The sequence below is a fragment of the Podarcis gaigeae genome, assembly GCF_964106915.1.
Source record: "Podarcis gaigeae genome assembly, chromosome: Z".
Lineage (NCBI taxonomy): Eukaryota > Metazoa > Chordata > Lepidosauria > Squamata > Lacertidae > Podarcis > Podarcis gaigeae.
Genome location: NC_139691.1, coordinates 37,414,028 through 37,427,638, shown reverse-complemented (window position 1 = coordinate 37,427,638; position 13,611 = coordinate 37,414,028). Strand labels below are relative to the sequence as shown.

At 44.1% G+C, this 13,611-nt stretch overlaps 1 protein-coding gene across 6 annotated transcripts in view; it reads left to right on the top strand.

Annotated features, from left to right (window-relative positions):
• The first annotated feature begins 1,120 nt into the window (after positions 1 to 1,120).
• PCDH11X (protocadherin 11 X-linked) overlaps positions 1,121 to 13,611 on the top strand; it is a 758,870-nt gene continuing 746,379 nt past the window's right edge. For all 6 annotated transcript variants that reach the window (XR_014560298.1, XR_014560299.1, XR_014560300.1 and 3 more), the window contains exon 1: positions 1,121 to 2,054. The gene's annotated coding sequence lies outside the window, so the exon portion shown is untranslated. The remainder of the gene's footprint in view (positions 2,055 to 13,611) is intronic.

Sequence of the window (13,611 nt, the reverse complement as noted above, 5' to 3'; positions counted from 1 at the left end):
ACCTGAGGCAAACCACAAAATGACACCTCCCCACTAGGAGAGACTAGGTGAGTGATTATTTACATCAGGAACAAGGGTGGGGAAAAGATCTACATTGGGAACAAGGGTGGGAGGAAACTAGCAGTGCCTCCTATTTTGCCAAGAGGCTGCTGTAGAGGCAGCATGGGGAGTGCTGCCAAGGATGTGGCCGATTCAGCCTCCAAGGAGGACATCACAGCCATTGCTGCCGCTGCAGTAGCAGCTGTAGCAGCAGACAATGCATTCCTTGGGTGGCTGGATCTGCTGCCCCTATGGATCCTGCCACCCAAGGCAATTGCGTCACCTTGCCTCATGGATGGGTGGTGAAGAGAATGAGCTGCCCTTCCTTGAGGTCCCTGGAGAAAAACTGGAATCAAACAGAATTCAAATAAACATAGCAGGTGGTACACAGTGATAGTCAGGCCCAGACTCTTTTGGGATGGACCATTTGTGAGTAGCAGAGCACCTGCTAAGACAGCAGCCTAGGAGCCACCACCATGCCCCATTCATGCTGAATAGGGAAGGCTTGTCGCTTAGTAGCAGAGCATCTCCCTTGCACCTGGAAGCTCCTGGGTTCAGTCCTCAGCAGGTCTCCAAGTAGGATTGGGGCTTCTGAATACTGAGCCAGACGGACCAGTCTCAGTATGAGATATCTCCCTATATTCAGAGCAGAATCGCTTACTTCCATTTACTTAAATGGGACTACTCTGAACAAGTTGGGTAGCACCCAAAGGGATAGGAATAAGATCAAAGGAAATGAATTTTTAGATTAATCATCTGTTACTTCTCTAAGACGAACGCCCAAGAACGATCCCAGCTCGGTCAGATCCCCGAGTTATTAGCCCCTGCCTTCTTTTATTTATTAAAGGTGACTTATTATTTTTGGGAGAAACGAGCGTCTTTCTCCCTTGCTTTAGATGCCTTCGCCTGATTTTTCCATGAGCTGAAAGCAGCAGCTTACAGAACCCTTAAGACCACGGGAGGAAAGCGGTGGGGGGGAATCTTTTTTTAACCCCCCCTCCTTCTCTTCCCCCGCCTCCCTCATTTGCATTTCCCCCTCCATTCCCCGCCTCCTTTGCAGTGATGTCAGCCCCGGCGAGGACTTGCTGGCAGTGGTTGGGAAAGCGGAGTTCAGACGGCAGCAGCCGGAGCGCGGAGCGGATGCGGCCAGTGCGTGGAGCAGCAGCAGCAGTAGCAGCAGCAGCAACACGAATCGCGAGCCCCCGGGCGGGAGCGCGCCCGGAGTCTCCGGCTCGCCTTCGGGGGGAGTCCTGCGTAGACCGAGACAGCTCTTGGGGCAGACTGGCCACCTGAGCCCCGGGGAAGAGACTTCCCCTCTCCTGGGAGGGGGGGACGGGATACCGTCTCGCCCTTAGCCGCCTCTTGTTCCGACCCCCTACATCACCAGCACCGCCGCCCCCCGCCGACCTCTCAGAGGGGCTCGGCACTCGAAAAGAAGGACGTTGTAAATCATCCCGGTGATTGCATAAAGCTGGAGGATTTCTTCCTTCCAAGTTGCAACGAATCTCTTCGTGCAAGTTCTTTTTTTTCAGAAAAAAGAAACACAAACCAAGCCGGCCAGCAGCTTGCCAGACTTGGCCCCATCCTCTTCTTTCCAGCGTTCCTTTGGGTAGTTGAGAAGCCGGTGGGTACGCGGACTTCACTTGCCTTCCCCGGTCTCTCACTTGCCCTACAGCAGCAAGCGTGTTTGAATAACTCTCAAGTTAGGATCTCTTCGTTTTGTCTCTGTCTCTTGCCTCTCCTCAAGCTGTGGAAGAAGGGCACCTCCCTCCCAGCCACCCCCACCGGTCTCACTACTTCGTTTTTGATCTTACTGTTTTTCGTCCTAGACGATCTCCTCCGTGCCCGTCCCCATGTAATAATTCATTCCAAGATTCTGAGCAGAACAAGGATTTTCCTTTTCTTTACCCACCTCATGGTGCGCTTTGGGTCTGACTTGAAGGCAGCGGAAAGGAACGGCATGGCTGAGGAGCAGCTTTAGACGGAGATTCTCTTGCTCACACAAGGAATTCAAGGTAAGGCAGAGAAAGTGGGTGGTGCGTCTCGAGGAGAGCTGGGGAGAGACTTCGTCTAGGGAGAGCGCTGGCGGTCTACAAGCAAGCGCCTTCTCTCTATCTAGATTCTCCTTTCGCTTCCTTATCCTTCCACACGCTGTAGATCTTTGCAATCTAAGTATGCAGCGCTGGTACACCCGTGGCTTAGATTTTTCGGGGTGGGGGTGTGGAAGAGAGAAGCCAAACTGTGTAGCTTCTGGGAGGAGGGGAACCCCCCTTCCGCAAACTGATATGTGATGTGATCCCTCCCGATCGCTGAAGATCGCACGGTCGTTCTCCCTCCCTTTTGCAATGCAAAGCCCATCGCGAGCAGTTCAGCTTTTGAGTGTCAGGGTGCAGAGTACTTAGTGAAGGGGAGGGAGGGTCAGAGATGTGAATGGGGGAGGAAAAACATATGGAGTTTTTTATTGATGCAGTTTTAATCCTGTAATGGAGACTGCATTAGACGGGGGATTGCATTAAAAAAAACTGCTCTGTGTGTGACAGACACACACACACACACACACAGAGAGAGAGAGAGAGAGAGAGAGAGAGAGAGAAAGGGAAAGTAAAAAAACAACAACCCTCCACCGACCAGCGATGTGTTGGATTGTAAATGAAGTTCCCTGAATGAAGGATTTCCTTGAACTCTGGTGATCAGCTTAAAGTTACTGTGCATTTGGCACATTAGAATAAGATGTAGCACAGATCAGTGTTTGGGTGGGTTGGCAAATATACTGGTGATTTCCTTGAGTCCTTGAATGAGCGGGAGAAGAAATTTAACATTTCATATCTCTAATGTCTAGTTCCAGCTCCGCATGGACCTGGAAGGGAAAGACTTAGGGAGCACTAAGCTAAGCACGGCTTTCTCTTTCCTTAGCAGTATTGGGAGAAAGTGAGTAAGACAGGAATCAGATTATGGCTCCCTCCCCCTTCCTAGGTAGAAATTGGTCACAGTGTGGATCTTTAAAACCTGCTGGCTGCAGATGGAAATGTTGCAGTTTGGCTGCAGAACGGAGGGTCTCTCTTTTCCTGCATGCAAGCTTAGCATAGTAATAACTTGTAAGAAGTAGCTCTGAGGTCTGAGATGAGGAGCAGGGGAGGAGGCATTAGCTTCTGTATGATCATGAGAGGGGAGGGGGCGTGGACCATAGGAATACAGCATTGCCTTAATATAGCTTGAGTGCAAGCATTTTTTTAAGAAGGCAAAAAATAAAGAGCCTGTTGCCTTAGGCAAAGCCTGTGACTTCCATCCTGATCTGATGTTTTTAAATAAAATAAAAAGCAGAGAATATTGATAATGCAGGAGTGTTGGCCCATCAAAAATGGAAGGTGCCCTCAGAGCATCTCTTAGGGTCTCTGAGCATGATGTGATGGTGAAGGCAATAATATCTGAACTTCCCACTGTTGTAAATATGAAAATGCAGAAGATCCAAGCAGAACTCTTGCTGCAAATGAGCCAAGGTTATAAACGAATGAAAGGATGCAAGTAAATATTGGGCTGAAATAGGAGCAATCAATTGTTTAAAGTGGGGCTGGGAGAAGTATTGAGGCAAGAAGTTACTTCCTCTGCCCAGTGAACTCTTACAAAAGGAATGATTTCCTCCATAAGTAACACCATAGATTTAAAAATCTAATTAGAACGTCATGGAGTTTTTATTTTATTTTATCTGACAATGTTTCCCAGATTGGTAATGGAAAAGACAGATGAGTGACTTCTTCTGTCAATGGAATTGGTGTGCAAGCTTGCAAGTTAAACAGAGTTCTTTATTGTGCAGAAAGTGTCCAGCAGAAACCTCTCCTGTAACATTGCCAACAGCTCTAGGATGGACTAAGTTTCTCTCTCTCTCTCTCTCTCTCTCTCTCTCTCTCTCTGTGTGTGTGTGAGAGAGAGAGAGAGAGAGAGAGAGAGAGAGACTGACTTCAGTAAATATATTCAAATAAAGCTTTATTGGCTTGTCAGAAATGGTTTGTTTTCACATTTGAAATGTGAAAGGGAACTCGGGGTATGCCTTCATACTTGAATGCTTCCAAAACTGTAAATTTTGCATAAGATAAAGGTGAAAGCGAGAGAGGGAGGCATGAGTTTACATTAATGCAGTACAGTACAGCACAGAAAAACCCCACTAAGCAAAAACTAAAAACAACCCCCCATGTTTTCTTCATCTATATTGTGTGTGTGTGTATCTGTGTAGAAAAATTGGCATGTGGGTGTCAATTGCAAAGACGGGATCAGAATATCAATGACTTAAACCCTGGAGACGCAAGGGGTTAGCTTGATAAGCAAAAGGCAAGCTCTTTTGAAGAGTGAGCTGGCAGAGAGAGGTCTTTAAATTTCCAGGCATGTTCTACTTCAGCTGTGTCTGTAGTCAAATCTGAAAATAAAACTGAACATTACTTAAGTCAATGATTCTTGGGATATATATATATATATATATATATATGGATGGTATGGCAGAATCAACTCTCTCTCATGGGTAGCAAGTAACGAGATGCTGCTGTTATTGCAATATGTGTGAACGTTTTCTATTTAAATCCTCCTTCTGTCAAATTAAACAGTTAAGGTGCATATCTGCTGCTTTATTTCTTCCCTCAAGGTGGTTACCCATACAGATAACTGTTTGCATTTTAATTCCCCCACCCCATAAAGAAGTATTATTGCTTCATGGCTGTATAGCTCTTCCTTCTTTTCTTTTAAACATGACCATAGTTGCAGGATAATTTATATTCAGCATAGGACTGTCTGCTTGGTACAATTGGTTTTATACATCACAGCTCCTCAAAAAGGAAGATCAAAGATTTGGACCTGTAACACATTTGTATTCTGCATGGGCCTAGGCAACATTCTGTCGGTCTCTCACATAGTTAAGATTGTGTCCATCTCCTTCCGTTCTTTTTAGCACTCATTTGCTTAGTGGTTTATTATTTACCCATCCAAATTGTGCTTTGAGCTGTAACCAGAGCCTACTGATGCAGCCTGCATTATTTGTACACATTGCAGTCTGTTAAAGTCTGTTTCTGATGGTGATCATCAGAAAGCGGTGAGCGTCTAAGGGCTGGAAGAACCTGACCTTTTTTTTATATAAAGAAAAAACAAAGCTTCTGGTTTCTTTGAGTTCTAGATGCTTGATTCATGTTATGGGCTTGATGAAGCTTTTCCTGGGACAGATGAGCATCACTGTTGGAAGGAAGGAATGTGTTGCGTTGGTTTTGGTTCACTCTGGGAACTGTAGGTGGTTTAACTTCTGATAGTGCACTTCAGTCTAAGTTACGGTTGATATCCAAACAGAATGAAGCAACATTGTAGTATAAGGTAACAGACTTTTAGGAATTGGAAGCAGCAAAATATAAACCTGCATAGTTCAGTACTGGCATATAATGTGTGAATCTTGATGTGGAATGCTATAGAATGTGTTTCACCATTCCATTCCTTTGTTCACAAAGATATAGTTAAGGCAGCACATAAAATTAGTGAGACTACCTAAATGGTGTGTTGGCTTTATGCAGAACGTTGTTTTCTCCAGTGAATTCAAAGGGTAGAGAATGTACTATGAGGACGTAGGCAAGCTTTTCTCGCTTCTGGTCTTGCATTCTCTTTGTTTTTGTAGCCTCAGACTGGTTGACCTTATATGTCTATGATTTGGTTCTAGGCATAATTATTCTCAACTTAAGTCAACCTCATTGTATTTTGTGGGGGTTACTCCACAGTGAGTGCAATCTGAGAGCACTGCCTTGATGCGCTATGAGTGATAGCGAGTGATTTGCTCTGCAAGGTTATTGGGAAGAAGGAACACATAGACTTATGCATTCTACAAGTCCTAGCGAAATGTTGAGCAACAGGAAAACAATGAATTCCCCATTCCATATGTTTGACTTTCTGCCCATAAATGCCATTTCATAGTACTGTTGGAGCTCTGTACACATCCTGTACATGGAAAGTTCATGTGAAATGTTCTGTGGGAATTTTGCACATGACTCGAATTTTGAGCCATTGGGCTGCTTGCTGTTTGCCCTTGGCTTAAGCTTGATGGGATGAGCACATCCCTTGGTAGATGCTTGTCTGCTTCTAAGTAGTTCAGAGGCGGTGGTGCGTGAGCTACCTAGAAGTAGGGTCGTGCAAGTCATAAGAGTCAGTTCTGTTATCTGTGTCCAAAAACTGGCACTATGTTCCTCTGAGCGTAATACTACTCTGAGTCTACAGAAAATAAGAGGATGACGAAATCCCTGGTTTTGCAATTCTGAAAACACTTGCCCTTGATAGGACACATGTCCTTGGGAAGAAGGTGGTTCTCTGTGTTTAATGTTGACCTGCTCTCTCAGAACTCCAACATCCTTTAGCTCATTTGAAAGTCTCATTGATGTTGAGTTAGCAGGGTCAGGATTCTTGCCCTGGAGGTTCTTCCTACCTTGAAACAAATGTGGTGCAGAAGCACCGTGCTGTCTGCAGCCTCATCTTGCTTGGGAGCAAGTCCTGGTGATGTCACTGGTCTATATCCCTGAGCAATTGTGTAGAGTGCTGCGCTGCAGCCATTTTGTTGCCTACAGTGGCCAAGTGTGTGAAACTGAACTTTAACACAGGCTTCTCCTGAAGGCTGATGCTCTAGGCAGAAATAAGTGCTTAGACATGGGAATGAAGGGATGAAATAAGGAGCGGGGGGGGGGGGAAGTAAATTGGAAGGGTGCATTCCATTATCCTACGGGGTTTGCAAAGGGACTTTCTGCATTTCATTATTCCAAATAGTTTGAAAGTCAATCTCTTTCAATTATTGTCTGAGTTTAGTAGAGTGACTTGACAGAAATTGTATAACATGCTATTACCTTTCTCTGCTTGCAAAATCCCTGTTAGCAGATTTTAAACTTCACTTCTAACTCTTCCTTTTGTGTTGTGGATGGAATAAAAGTGGCCTCTGTAGAATATCAATTTATCGCCAGCAGCAGATATGTTACTTATTTTAAAACCTTATTTCCCTCATTTGCTTTTTTTAAAAAAACAACACACCAAACCCAACACTTTATAGGACTGATCCACACCCCCTTGCTCTTTGCAAGTGCAGATAAAGAAAAGGCGTATCAGATACATTTATGTTTCAGTGGGTGAATGGCATTTGGAAAGCACATAACTAGATATTTCAATAGAACCAGATCTTTTAAAAAAAGCTGTTTGGGGTATTATTTCAAGGCCTCCTGCCAAGTCATCCCAAATCGCCCCCAATTATATAAACCTTTCAAAATCTTCTGCATTGCATTACTGGGGAATGGGTTATGGCTTGCTGATAGATCCCGTGATTTATATGCAGAAGAACTGAGAGTCATACCCAGAATCTTCAGGTAGGACTAGAAAAGACTCTTTTGAAGCACTGGACAGCCATTTCCAGTTAGTGTAGACAGTTCTGGGCTAGATGGATCAATGTGCTGACCCAACATAAGATAGCTTCCTACGTCTCTGAATGCATGATCCCAAACTCAGTGAACGGCCTCAGACATCCTTTTGATTGTTCATTCATGATTTGTGCTTGTGATAGTACAGTATTGTGGTGATTACATGCAATCTCATTTTCAACACTGTTTGCAGCACCGAAGATTTGGGGTGGACATAGTGATTTGTTTCCACAAACAAACCATACATATCCTATAACTTGCCGCTATAATCCTGCAACTTTTTATTTCACAAATGTTCTGGTTTATTTGTGTGTTTTGTGTGGGTTGTTTTTCCTTTTTTCCTTTTTGTTTGCCCCGCTGTTGTGACACCGCAGTGCAAGAGTGATGTGGGGGAAGAATCACAGAACAACGAACGATGTGTGCATTAGTGGTGCCTATCCACCACTAATGCACTACTTTTGCACCAATTACATGTTGGAGAAGGCACCCCCAAAACCCACCAGACTGAAGGGGACCTTTGGGGCAATTTCAAAGGCCTAACTGGGCATTCTGGATACATTTTTGAATACATCATAGATAAGGGTATGTAGAACTTGAACAAGGCATAATATGTTGCCTTATAACTGTATTTGGTTGAGTTTCCTTAAATGTCTGGCCTGAAGAAGATCTTGGTTTTGCTTCAGGTAAAATTATTGTGACAGCTACGTAACTGTGGTTTTGCTTTATAAGTATTGCAAGCTTCAGCTCGCGTTTATTCTGAGACGGTACGCTCTAGTTAGTGCTGGAAGCTGGACTCGAGTGAGCAAAGGCTGCACAATTTAGCTCTCCTTACAGCAAGCTACATGGAACCTTTTGCTAAAGAGGGGTGGGTGTGGGTGTGTGACTTCTTAATTAAGGCCTAGCTTCCACACCACTCATTTATTTATAAATCTTTTTTAATGCAATGTGCAGTTATTCTGTGGAATTTAATTTCAATTGAAGGTGTCACAGAAGGAGGAACAGGAAGCCAGAGCAGAATTTTACTCTATCGTTGATAAGATAGTCAGTGAGCAAAATGGAGGTTTAAGATATGGAAAGCAGGAGCCACAGTTAGCCTGGTTGAGTTGGCAAAGAGTGGTCTGTAGGTACCTGCAGTTCACAATCTCTTTCCATATAATCCCCTTCTTCTTTATCCTACTTCCATCATTGTCTGGTCCACTACACCAGCAGTAATGGCAACGCCAGAAGAGAACCAGTGTGGTGTACTAGGAAAGCAAATATCTGAGTAACAAGTGTGGGTCTGTTTACTTTCATGTATGTGACAAAATGTATACTGTTTAATAAATATACTTATTGCACAACTGTTTTCTCTCTCTCTCTCTCTTTGTCTGTGTGTGTTTAAAAAAAAAACACCTTTTGCTTTGTGGCCCTATTTAATTTTCATGTGCATCCTAATCAGGTTCTGATAGTTTTGAACAAATATCGCTATTGCAGGGCATCAAGTGGTATAATTCTAACTGTTTCAAAATTTCAGATTGCTATGTAGAAATGCATACTGCAGTTTGTCCTCTGCCCTCGGTGATTCTGAGTTCTTTTGGACTGATGCAGTGGGGAAATTTTATATTTCTACTACTAGCAGCATCTCTCAAAATCAGGCAGTACTTCTCTAAGCAAAGGATGGCTTTATTTTATTTATTGAAATAAGTTCAAGGGAAAAGTTTGAGGTGCTGGTATAGAGCCATATGCACCTTGGAAACAAGATACCTGAAAGATTGCCCCTTATATACCCGAACAAACCTGCAGGTGAGGGCTTCCTGTATATACCATCTTTTCAGGAGGTCTATTCTGCACAATGTTGGGTCAGGACTTTAACTGTTGTGGCTGCTATCATTTGAAATTCCCTCTCATCAAATATAGTACAGTCTCTTGGGTTTTTTGGTAGCATAATAATAATAATAATAATAATAATAATAATAATAATAATATTTATTATTTGTACCCTGCCCATCTGGCTGGGTTTCCCCAGTCACTGTGGGCAGCTTTCAACAAAGATTAAAATACATTAAAATGTCACACAATAAAAACTTCCCTAAACAGGCCTTCCTTTCCCAACAAGCCTTTTAAGTAGAACGCTTTCCCAGTCTGCCTCTATACTGTATTGGGACTGTTTTTCGATGCTTTGTCATTTGTTTGTTTGCCACCCTGCGCTTCTTTGGGAGGAAGAGTCGTGATATAAATTTGATAATGAAATAATACAGCAAGGTGGCATACAACTTACAAGATCACAGTAAGGATAATTAAATTATCTCTGTATCACAGAGAACTTGCCACGAGAACTTGCGGTAATGGATTCAAGATGCTCTATATGATCAGGCTGGTCAATGTAATTCGCTGGCTTGCAAATGGCATGCATTGGTTCCCTTTGCACTGTCTTAATGTGTGCTTTAAATGACTCTTTTGGATCCCAGGATGAGCAGGGCTGACCCTCATTTTATTTAGAGTATGCTGAGATACTTCCATGAGTCATTGTGTGCTTCTTGCTGCTCATGGTGCATCAAAATGCTTTGGGCTTTGGTGCCCCATGCTGGAAATCTTTAAGGTTTCTAGCTTACAAGCCACAGTCAGACAGTGGTGGAAGTCTTTAAGCAAGGAGTGGGTGATGCATACCAGCAAACCTGCAGATAGAGCTGTATTGGTACCCACATTTGTATGCAGTTGGGTCGCTTGCAATGCTCTGCTGTGATGATGTACAAAACTGTTGTTCTCGCTTTTGTTTTATTTACTGTTCAGCACATTGGCCTAGAGTCTGCCAGGTTGCAACTCAGAGATGCCTCCTGTTTCTCTAACAACGAAGAGCTTTGTGGTTCCTAAGAAGCTCCACAATTGTCACCTGGCTCCACAAACAGGAGGCTCTTGAAAAATTCCTCTGGGAATTGAATAGCTTTCACTGTGAGTCCTAAAGGCATTTTGCTTAAAGGCATTTTGTATGTTTTGCTGCAAACGTTTATGACAACAGACTAATAGGGCTTACTTCCTAACCAAAAAAAAACAGTTGAATGGTTTCTTAATGTTGATGCAGTATACATCTCCATGCCCCAGGTCCTATCACTCCCTCTCCCTTGTGCTGTGGCAAATAGGGCTCACCCACAAAAACACAAAATGCACCTGTATGGAAGGACTTCAGTTTCTTAATCACTTTCTGTGTATCGTAAACCCACAGCTTGTGCCCACTTTACGTATTCAGTCACAACCTTGTACTCCCTCTCTCCTTTTATTTATTTCCCCTTCACCCATGCACTGAGAGGGTTTTCCTCATTTACCTGGCTCTGGGAAGCTCTGGGAGGGCTCTAAGGCATTATTCCCAAAGCCCAGTGCTTAGACAGCTGCCAGAGCCCTTCCACTTCCTTCCCAATGGACACTTTGCTTATCCAGCTTTGGGAAGGTGGTGGTAGGAATTTGGGACCATGGCACAGTCCTCATGCATCCCTTTTGTGACTCCTTCCCAAAGCCCTGCACCTTACTTACACTCACAACAAAACCAAAAAGCACCTGTATGGAAAATAAGCCCACAACTTAGGCACATTTTACTTAATGCAATCACAAACTTAGACAGATGGAGGGGAGAATGAATGAATGAATAAACAAACAAACAAACAAACGGAGAGCTGGTGAAACTCAGCACTCTCTGTTGTTTACCCCACACACCCCCAGCAGGTTTTTCTTACCTGGCATCGGGCTTTGGGAAGGTGCCGGGAAGGCTCTGGGACACTGTCAGAGCCCTGCACTTCCCTCCCAAATCCAGCACTCCTTCCCAAAGCCTGGCGCCAGGACACTGCCAGAACCTTCCTATCTCCTTCCCAAAGCCTGCTGTCAGAGATCTTTTTTTCCTTCACAGAGTGGGGTACCTCACTTATCTGCCTTTGGAAAGGCTGCTGGGATGGTGTAGGAGCCCAAACACTTCCTCAAAGCCACACCTCATTCCCAAAGCACCTCATTCCCAAGCGTTGCATTGGGCCAGGGAGCCCAAGCATCTAGGATGGTGGAGCATAAATACGTCCTTCCCAAATCCTGGCATCTCATTTCCCCAGCCTTGCACCTGCTTCCCAAAGCCTCACACCTTGCTTGCTTAGCTTTGGGAAAGTGCCATTCAGAATCCTCTGGATGAGGATTCAGAGCCTTTGCACCTCTTTTCCAGACATTTGCCTGACATTTCCCTTTCCCAGTTTTGGAAAGACAGTGTTTCTTTTCCAAAACCCTGAGCCCTTGCACCTCCTTCCCAGCTGAGAGCTCACACCTCCTTCCCGAAGCTTGACACCTCTCTGGTGCAGCAACCTCAGCCCTCACACCTCATTTCCAGAGCCCAGTGCCCAATACAATGTCAGAGCCCTTATACCTTTTCTTTATGAGGCTGCCGCAAGGCGGCAGAAGGGCTTTAGAAAGCTGCTAGAGCCAGCGCCAGGACACTACAGCCCTCACATCTTTACATCTCTTTCCCAAAGCCTGCCATCTCACTTACCCGCTTTGGAAAGGCAGCAACTTCAGCTTTGGGCGGCTCGCTTCCCTGGCTTTATGAAGGCAGCAGGACTTTGGGATGGCAGCAGGACAGCTCTGGAATGTTGCTGGAGTCAAAGCACTGGCAGACCTTGGGGGCTCAAAATTCAGTAGTACCCTATGCAGGGCCAAAATTCAGTGCCCCCCTGCTTCCCAGTCTCTTGCACTGACAAGCCCTAGTGGCTCCTTTACAAAACCTGGCACTTCACTCCCCTGGTTTGGGAAGGTGGTGTGAGAGTGAGATTTTGCCAGAGCCTTTGCATCTCCTTCCCGAAACCCAGCACCACTGGGTCCTGGCTGGAGCCCTGGCAGTTTCTTCCCAAAGTTCCATGTCTCACCAGATTTGGGGTTGAGGAGGGATAAAACTTTCTCCAATGCTTCTGAGTTGGAATAAATTAAAATACACTTTAGTTTATATTTTTTGTTTAAATTGTGGAGATGTGCAAAAGGTAGAATGGGGAGGAGAATGAAAGCAGAACTTTCTTGCATGTACTGAAATGTCATCTTATGACTTATGGTTCTCACTTGAAATTTCAATTTATTATGCTGCAGTCTATTGAAAACAATTTGGGACTTCTATTCCACTTTTACCTTGATGCAGAGTTTTCTCTCTGTCTCTTCCATCCACTGCAAGTATATATAAATGCATGCCTGATAAGCTGGAGATGTGAAGACTGAAAGGGGGGAAAAGGAGCAGTGCATTTAATGGAGTAATTGCTTTTACTCTGTCAGTCATTTAAGTGACTCCAGGAATATTTATTTGGCGGTTGGTTTTAAGTGTGGTTGCTTTATAAGGAAGTACAGCAATGGCGTTAATATAATGAAACCATTTCCTTAAAGACTGCAAGACTCCTTTTTCTTCCCTGCCTCCATTTTTCTTCTGCTTTGGCAACCTTGGATCTCTTAGATTTCTCTGGTGGAATTTTTTTTGAGGTGCTTTCCTTTAGATCTGGCCCTCATTAAAAAAAAAATGATTAGAATACAAATGTACTTATGTTAAAACATATGAAGAAATTGATATCCCCCCCCCCCCCTGCTGTAAATAGATGAGAAGGGGAAAGGAAGGAAGAATGAAATGTAAAAGAAGAAATAGCTGGCTGTATGGTTCACGTCAGTCATTGTTCTGATTTAGCATTGATTCGGTTGCTGCTTGGCTGGGACTCAGCAGCCTGGAACTGCTGTGGTGAGGTGACTATATCAACTGTTCTCTCTGACTGGTCCTACTGGAATAAAAAGCCTCCTGGGGAAACTGAGGTCCTTTCCGGTGTCCTTTATATTGTGCATTCATGATGATTAGTGCTATGCTGATATCAGAGAGGTTGTGCATGATTCTGCTTTCGATACTCTTTGCGTCTGTAAAATGTTGTGAGGTGCACATAATTGCTTCATTTTCTATCAGTGCATGTCTTTGGCTTCCTGATGAAATCCTGTAGCTCTTCCTTCCACAAGAGTTCTTGCTCTTGTTCTTGTATTGGTCCCATTTCTGTTTTTTGTTATAGTGCAAATCTGTCCCTCCCAGATGGCAATAAAGCGCTGACACTGGGGAAGCACTACAGACTCAACAAGAAATCAGAATGATGTGTGGATTACCCAGTGCATCACTAATGCACAATTATCACATCAATGACAT